Source organism: Scylla paramamosain, chromosome 43 (genome assembly GCF_035594125.1).
Source record: "Scylla paramamosain isolate STU-SP2022 chromosome 43, ASM3559412v1, whole genome shotgun sequence".
Taxonomy (NCBI): domain Eukaryota; kingdom Metazoa; phylum Arthropoda; class Malacostraca; order Decapoda; family Portunidae; genus Scylla; species Scylla paramamosain.
In genome coordinates, this window is record NC_087193.1 from 3,412,184 (window position 1) to 3,420,906 (window position 8,723).

Genomic DNA, 8,723 nt, shown 5'->3' on the forward strand with positions numbered 1-8,723 from the left:
TAATTATTCTATTTGACAGTAATATGGGTTAAGTAATAGTACACCAAAAAATAAATAAATAAAACAAAAAGTAAATAAATAAGAAAGTAAAACCAGGCCATCTTTCACCTGAGATACCAACCTGTTATAAACAGTTTATTTCTTCTCCCATATATATATATATATATATATATATATATATATATATATATATATATATATATATATATATATATATATATATATATATATATATATATATATATATACGAGTATATATACGTGCATGTGGACATGATCTCGTCTACCCATATGTCCACCCCCAAAGACAGCTGCCCACCTCTCATTTAAGTTTCCTCCACTCAATTTGAATAGCACTGTATGATCTAAATTCTATATTCCTTTGAACAGTATGAGTTTTGTGTATTATTGACGACTTTTACTTTGTTTACTTTTTATTAGACTATCAGTATAATGTTTTCTAGCATAATGGCATCTAACCTGGATGTATTTCTCTGTAATGGCTTTTATTAAAAATGCAAGGTGATTTTCCAGAGGCTCAAAGTCTTTTATATGATGATTCATAGTTGCAAATACAGGCTTGTACAAGTAGTTTTCTAAAACATCTCATTACTTCAGTATAAGTTACTTTGAAAAGATGACACAAAATGATTGATGACACAAAATGTTGCATGCATTCTGAAAACCATGTATGCACAGGTCGTGCATACATCAATGACATTATCTGATGGAAAAATCAGAGCTCCTCTACTCTTCACCATAACTAGAGAATTTATATCATTATGATTGGTACTTTCTAATGCGTCTAGACAGGCTTCATATTTTAAACACTGCTTTAGTTTAAATACTACAAATCCAGCTATATATGCAACAGTTTTCTGTGAGCATAATGATAATATATGTTTTGGGTGGGGTACATATGCATAGTCACGATCACAATGAGCAGAATCTTGGGCATTTTCCTCAAGTATTTTGCTTCTAGCAACAGATAAATTTATTGAGTAAGCAGATGGTGGTTCTGGGTCTATATTATCATCCCTGGAGCAGTTATTAGAAACTGTTAAAATGGGAACTGATTGCAGTGGCAGACTGTTTCCACCTAGTACATCTTGTGTATCATTGTGTACAAATAATTTTTCGTAAGCAGACTTGAACTGCCTCGCCATTGGTTATTATTACTCCCTCGAAGTCTGCGTAATTTTCCAAAAAACAGCTCAAGATGATCTTGACTTAATTTATAAAAAAAAAAAAAAAAAGGTCATTCCATGCTGTTGAGAAGAAACTATGGTGTCATACAAAGCTATTAAGCTGTCTATACAAACAATAAATCCAAGAAATCCAATTTCCCTGTTGCTTTCCAGAAGACAAGTGTAAGTGTTTGTTGCTTCAGTGACATTATATAGCTCTTAGCTTCCTTCAGAAAATCAACTTACTTCTTATGATTTTTGTTATTGATTGGTCATTTGCATTCACATGCTTTAAGATTCCTTGAGTTTAGAATGCCAAAGAGTCTGTTAAAATTTCTGATGAATTTTATTGTCGCCTCACAACCTTCAAATTCTTTAAATTTTTCATGCAAACAAAATTCAAGAGAACAAGCCACAGATTCACTTAAAAGTTGGGTTGCTAACTTCACATTCACTTTCTGTTTCATCCATTCTATTTGTTTATTTTTTTAGTTTATTACCGAAATGAAGTCCCTCTTGTTGCAAATTGTGCAGTTTATCAATACATTCCCATTTTACGTACTTATTCTCATTGCCGACCAAACAGCATTTTTCAGCCAACGTATTTCTCACTAACTTCAGCATATAACAGGGGTCCAAGAACACATAGATAGGCTTTCCAGTTCAAAGATGAAAAAAGAAAGTTTTTAAGTCATTAGGGTCAAGTTTGCACCCAAGGTTCATTACCACTGCTACATTACATCTTGCACCATCAAAATTCAAAGAAATAACATTAATATTCACTGCATCAAGCTTCTCTAAGCACTTCAATACTAGATTATTTTTTTCAATTCCATTTAGTCCATCTGTAAGGAAGTATCCAACTGGGAGTTTCCAGTGATCATTAACAGCTACCATCATAAATGTAAGGGCATTCTTTGCTACAGGTAAGGTGTCACTGTCCAGCTGAGTCCCCATATCTATGTGCCCATGATATTTTCTTTTTTTCTTTTTTTTCTATCCCATCCTACGTTCTGGCGTATTGCTACTTCCTCTATCACGAAGGAACAAAGTAATTGTTTGTCATTTGCAGATACAGCAGATGATTTAGACTGTCATATATTATTAAAGACTGTTGAAGTAAAACCTTGGTCTCTGGTACCATTTCTCTATTGTCCTTGGATGTGGTAAACAAGTGTCAAAATAATTAATGTTTTTCTGACATACCTGTATGCATGTGGTGAATAAAAGTGTAGAATTAATGCAAAACTTTTAAGCTCAGGTGAATATGATACTGGTACAGGTTTGTTTGATTTTTTTTTTTTTTTTACCACGTCTTTTTAGGTGTACTCCTCCAGCACAATCCTCCAAAATATCCAAACTATTAGTACTAAGCAAATCTTTGTGTTTTAGTTCACTAATAATATTTTGTAGTTTAGTATTTCTTTTTAATAAAGGTCTTTTTGACTGCTGTAAAGTTTTAATTTTGTTTCTAGCTGATACAAGGTTTGTTTGGCTTAATGATCATTTTCTTTTTAATTTAGCTTTCTCAGGAGAGACTGAAGACACCATGGGTAATTTTGAAATTCTATGAGATTCAGTATCCAGAGGGGGATTATAAATCCTTTCCTGTACAGTAGCAGCAGTCTCCTTTGAAGTGTGATGACTAATTTCCTTTGAATTTATGAAATGGGACAACTGGCCGGAGCCCAATTGGCCGCGGGAGACTGGCCGCGGCCTACTGGTCGCCATGTGGAACTTTTTTTTACAAAATCGATAAAATTGTGATAAAGAAAATTATAAAAATTTCTTTATAAAGTACTTTATTGGTAAAAATAAAGTATTAGTGGTTATTATTGGTAAAAAATAATTTCATAGTGTCTTTATTGATTAAAAAAAAGAAGATGCAACTGCAGAAATCTATGAAAAGTTATGGGCAATTCCCCTAAGGTATTCATCATCCTCAATGGATGTGGCATCATTACTACATTTATTTGCAACATCAGTATTTATAGTAGCATCCAATCTAGCTTCGACAGCAGGCCTAACTACTGTTTCTACTAGCACCTCACGTTTGGCAGCTGCTTTCCTAGTCTTTCCTTTCTTCAAAATTACATAGTATGGTGTGCTTCTGTCAAAATCTTCTTCCATAAAATGTCCAGAGCAAAGAACTGCCGACCTAGAGGGATTGAAATTCAGCCTACGTGTGGCAAGTATCCACTTCCTCCGCAACATCTCTAGGGAACCTGGCGGAAATAAACGCAAAAACAACCACCTGGATAAGCCATTTTCGTAATAACATGAAACACTAATGGACGACGATCACAATACGGTACAGGGATGCAGTACAGGACACGACCACCATACAATGGCCACTAAACCAATCACATCCACACTAACATATATATCATATATATTTGGTTATACATTTCTCAACTCACCTGTGAAATTATGTAGAAACACTACGCCATATGTTGAACAAGCAGGCACTGTATGCACTTTCAGTGCGTCCACTAGATCAGCTGATAGATGTTTTGAGTTAAAGTGGGGAAGGCAGACAGCGGACCAATAGTGCGTTGGCTTCGCGTTCGTGACGGCATGGCGGCTCCTCTTGTAATACCCCCTTGGTATACAAACACACACGCAGTACTATTACAGCCATACTAGACGCCCTGACCTCTCACTATCTTGTACTTCCTGCTCTCGACCCATCAAGGCATCTATCTCGCCCTTTACATATTTACGTTACGTGCTCAGTAAAGAAAACAATTATCGTAATAGTAAATTCAGTGTTAGTTACCCGTGAAAATAAAATAAAGTAGAAAAAGGCAGGTGGTGAGCGACAAAGGTTTCCGCCTGGCTGGTTCCTCTGCATATACATATTCTCTGCAACTATAATATACGTGGAGAAGTAGGCACCTGCCGAAATGATAATTACTCCCAGTAAGGTCTAAAGCACTGGATCATGGGGTGCTGTGAACTTATTAAACCCAGCTGTGACCTCACTGTGAACGTTTTCAATTGTGTCTCACAACACAGGGGGCGGTCACAGCCTTCCCTCTAAAGACAACTCTCTTCCTTCACAGAAAACTACATACACCCTTCACTCAAAATTCAAAATTATCATGGTGATTCCTACACCAGCCTCGGAGTCCCCATCTGGGGAGGGGACCACAAATGTCCCTAGGTCGGACTGCTCTTCTGGTATTAACCCCAAGTGTCCTGACACCCCTCCTCAACTTTTTCTTCCTTAACTTCATGCAACATTCGCAGTCTTAGATCTAATTTTCAATTTGTAGAACACCATCTCTTCTCTATTAAACCTCATCTTCTTTCCCTCATTGAAACACAGATGTCTGAGGCAACTGAGAGTAGCCCTCTTTCTGTTCCCTTCTACTTTCTCTATCCTCATTTTCAATTCAAAGCTGGATGTTGCGTTTATATGCACAACGACTTAACCTGCTTTTGTGCCCACGCTCTTGAATCTTCCGAGTTTTCCACCATCTGGCTACAACTACGGAGTCACTCTCAAACTGAATTTATCTGTGCTGTATACCTCTCACCTAACTCCTCTGACTACAAGAAATTCTTTGACTACGTAACTTCCAAAGTGGAACACATTCTGACTCTCTTCCTTCACTGGCCTCTTCCTTCACTGGCCATCCTGGTGAACTAGCCTATAATTTTGCTTTTGCACGACCTAAAACAATTGGTGCAACACTCTATTCATTTTCCTGACCGTCTTGGAGATACGCCCAACATTCTTGAGTTTTTCCTAACCTCTAATCCTTCTGATTATGCTGTCAGCCTCTCTTCTCCATTGGGCTTCTCCCAGTGTATCATGTCCTGTCGTTCCAATCCCTCCTCAGGATCCCCCTAAGTGCAGGTGCCTCTGGCGTTTTGCCTCTGCTAGTTGGGGGGACCTGAGGAGGTATTTTGGTGATTTTCTTTGGAATGTCTACTGCTTCCGTGTCAGAGACCCGTCTCTGTGTGCCGAGCGCATAACAAAGGTGATAGTGTCTGACATGGAGGCGTAAATTCCTCACTCTTTTTCTTGACCTAAACCTTCCAAACCTTTGTTTAACATAGCCTGTTCTCGTGCTATATATGATAGAGAGGTGGCCCACAAAAGATACTTGAGTCTTCCATCACCAGAATCTCATGCGCTTTTTATTTCTGTCTGGAATCATGCAGGACTGACTGTCTGCTCTCCAACTAACCAAAAACTCCTTCATTAATAGAAAGTGTCAAAATCTTTCAAGATATAACTCCCCTCGTGTCTTCTAGCATCTAGCCAAAACATCTCCAATAACTGTTTTTTCCTTCTCTCCTTTATTTCAACCACTGTTATCACATCCATCTCTAAAGTTGAACTCTTCGCTCAAACCTTTGTTAATAACTCTACCTTGGACGATTCAGGGCTTGTTACTCCCTCTTCCCCAACCCTCTGACTACCTCATGCTACCTATCCTCAACAGGAAGATTCTTAAACACTTCATAACCATCTTTCTGATCGCCAGTATGGGTTCCATCAAGGCCGCTCTACTGGTGATCTGGCTTTCCTTACTGAGTCTTGGTCATCCACTTTTAGAGATTTTGGTGAAACTTTTGTTGTTTCCTTAGACATATCAAAAGCTTTTGATAGAGTCTGGCACAAAGCTTTGATTTCCAAACTACCCTCCAACGACTTCTATTTCTATTGATGCTGTGGTTGACGGACACTGTTCTTCTCCTAAATCTATTAACAGTGGTATTCCTCAGGATTCTGTCCTGTCACCCACTCCCTTCCTATTATTCGTCAATGATTTTCTAAACCAAACTTCTTGTCCTATCCACTGCTATGCTAATGATACCACCCTGCACTATTCCACGTCTTTTCATAGATGTCCAACCCTTCAGGAAGCCACAGAAAATTTCTGATTGGGGCATAGCAAACTTGGTATTGTTCAATGCCTCAAAAACTCAGTTCCTCCATCTATCAACTCGACACAGCCTTCCAGACAGCTGTCTCCTCTTCTTCAGTGAAACTCAACTGTCCCTCTCTTCTACACTGAGCATCCTCGGTCTGTCCTTTTCTTATAATCTAAAGTAGAAACTTCACATTTCATCTCTAGTTAAAACAGCTTCTATGAAGTTAGGCATTCTGAAACATCGCCAGTTTTTCTCAACACCTCCAGCTGCTAACTCTATACAAGGCCCTTACCTGTCCATGCATGAAATATGAAGCTTCACATGTCTGGGAGGGGGGGTTCCACTCACACTGCTCTTCTAGACAGTGTGGAATTAAAAGCTTTTTCGTCTTATCAACTCCTCTCCTGTAACTGACTGTCTTCAGTCTCTTTCTCATCCCCACACTGTTGCATCTCTAGCTATCTTCAGCCGCTATTTTCTTGCTAACTGCACTTATGATCTTGTTAACTGCATGCCTCCCCTCCTCCCGCGGCCTTGCTGCACAACACTTTCTTCTTTCTCACATCCCTATTCTGTCCACCTCTCTAATGCAAGAGTTAACCAGTATTCTCAATCATTCATCCCTTTTCTCTGCCTGGTTCTGTATTTTTACGTTCCTATGACTTAAATTCCTTCACGAGGGAAGTTTCAAGATACTTATCCTTCAATTTTTGTCTACCGCTTTGAACCCTGTTCAGGGATCGACATCTCAGTGGGCTTTTATTTTATTGGATTTCTGTTGCCCTTGGCCAGTATTCCTCTAAACCTTCTTGACTCTTGTTACGGGCCATTGAATCCTCCCTGCTGTGGCTGGTGACCAAGTGATGGGTGGGGGTCTTTATAACTACCTGACTGGGAGAAAGAAACCGGTGTTCTGCTTATCTAGACTGGCCTCTGGCTCCGTAATGTGAGGGTAGGGGGAGGGAGACGAGAGAGACGGCGGATGCTCAAAACTCTCCCTTAGCGCGCCTTTAAAGGACATTCAGCCACGATCACTTTAAGGGCGATCTCTGAGTTCGATGCTCAAAACTCCATTTACCCTGTCGTTAGCTTAAGGAAGCACTGTGTTGGGGGATACATTTATTACGGCAGCAGATGACATCTGAGCGGCTTGGCCAATCAAGTGCTTATGATGTCACCCTCTTTTCTCCATTGGGCTTCTCCGATCACAATCTCACATCTGTATCTTGTCGTATCGCTCCAATCCCTCCTCAGGATCCCCCTAAGCGAAGGTGCCTCAGGCGTTTTGCCTCTGCTAGTTGGAGGAACCTGAGGAGGTATTTTGCTGATTTTTCTTGTTCTTCTAAGTCTATTAACAGTGGTGTTCCTCAGGGTTCTGTCCTGTCACCCACTCTCTTCTTATTATTCGTCAATGACCTTTTAAACCAAACTTCTTGTCCTTTCCACTCCTACGCTGATGATATCACCCTGCACTTTTCCACGTCTTTTCATAGACGTGCAACCCTTCAGGAAGTAAGCATTTCACGCCTGAATGCCTGATTTTTTATCTCTTGAAAATTTCTGATTGGGACAGACCAAACTTGGTATTGTTCCGTGCCTTAAAACTCCAAATATTCTTTCAAATATCAACTTGATACAACCTTACAGACAACTATCCCCTCTTCTTCAGTGACACTCAACTGTCCCCCTTTTCTACAATGAACATCCGGTCTGTCCTTTACTTATAATCTGAACTGGAAACTTCACATCTCATCCCTAGCTAAAACAGATTCTATGAAGTTAGGTGTTCTGAGACGTCTCCGCCAGTTTTTCTCACCCCACCGGCTGCTAACTCTGTACAAGGGCCTTATCTGTTCATGTATGCTGTATGCTTCTCATGTCTGGGGGGTTCCACTCATACTGCTCTTCTAGACACGGTGGAATCAAAAGCTTTTCGTCTCATGAACTCCTCTCCTCTAACTGACTGTCTTCAGCCTCTCTCTCTCATCGCCGCAATGTTGCATCTCTAGCTTTCTTCTACCGCTATTTTCATGCTAACTGCCCTTCTGATCTTGCTAACTACATGCCTCCCCTCCTCCCACGTCCTCGCTGCACAAGACTTTCTTCTTTCTCTCACCCCTATTCTATTCACCTCTCTAATGCAAGAGTTAACCCGTATTCTCAATCATTTATCCCTTTCTCTGGTAAACTCTGGAACTCCCTGCCTGCTTCTGTATTTCCACCTTCCTACGACTTGAATTCCTTGAAGAGGGAGGTTTCAAGACACTTATCCTTCATTTTTTTACTACCGCTTTGGACCCTTTTCTGGGACTGGCATCTCAGTGGGCTTTTTTTTTTTCTTTTTTCTTTCCGGTGTCTCTCCTACTTAAAAAAATAAAATAAATAGTCACATGCAGCCGACCACATTCAAGGAACCTGATCACCTATTTGTAAACATTAGTGGACACGAGGAAGAACGCACCATGGCAAGCAAAAGGTTTAGAAAAAAAAAATCAGCGATGAAGAGTGCTATGTATTCATAAGAGAAGTACAAGAGAGGAAGGCAGTCGTGTTGGGAGCGTTGAGTGCTATTGTCACTACATAAATGAAACGCCGTGCGTGGTCAACTGGGGCAACGATGGTGAATGCTGTGGGTGGTGAGGGCAG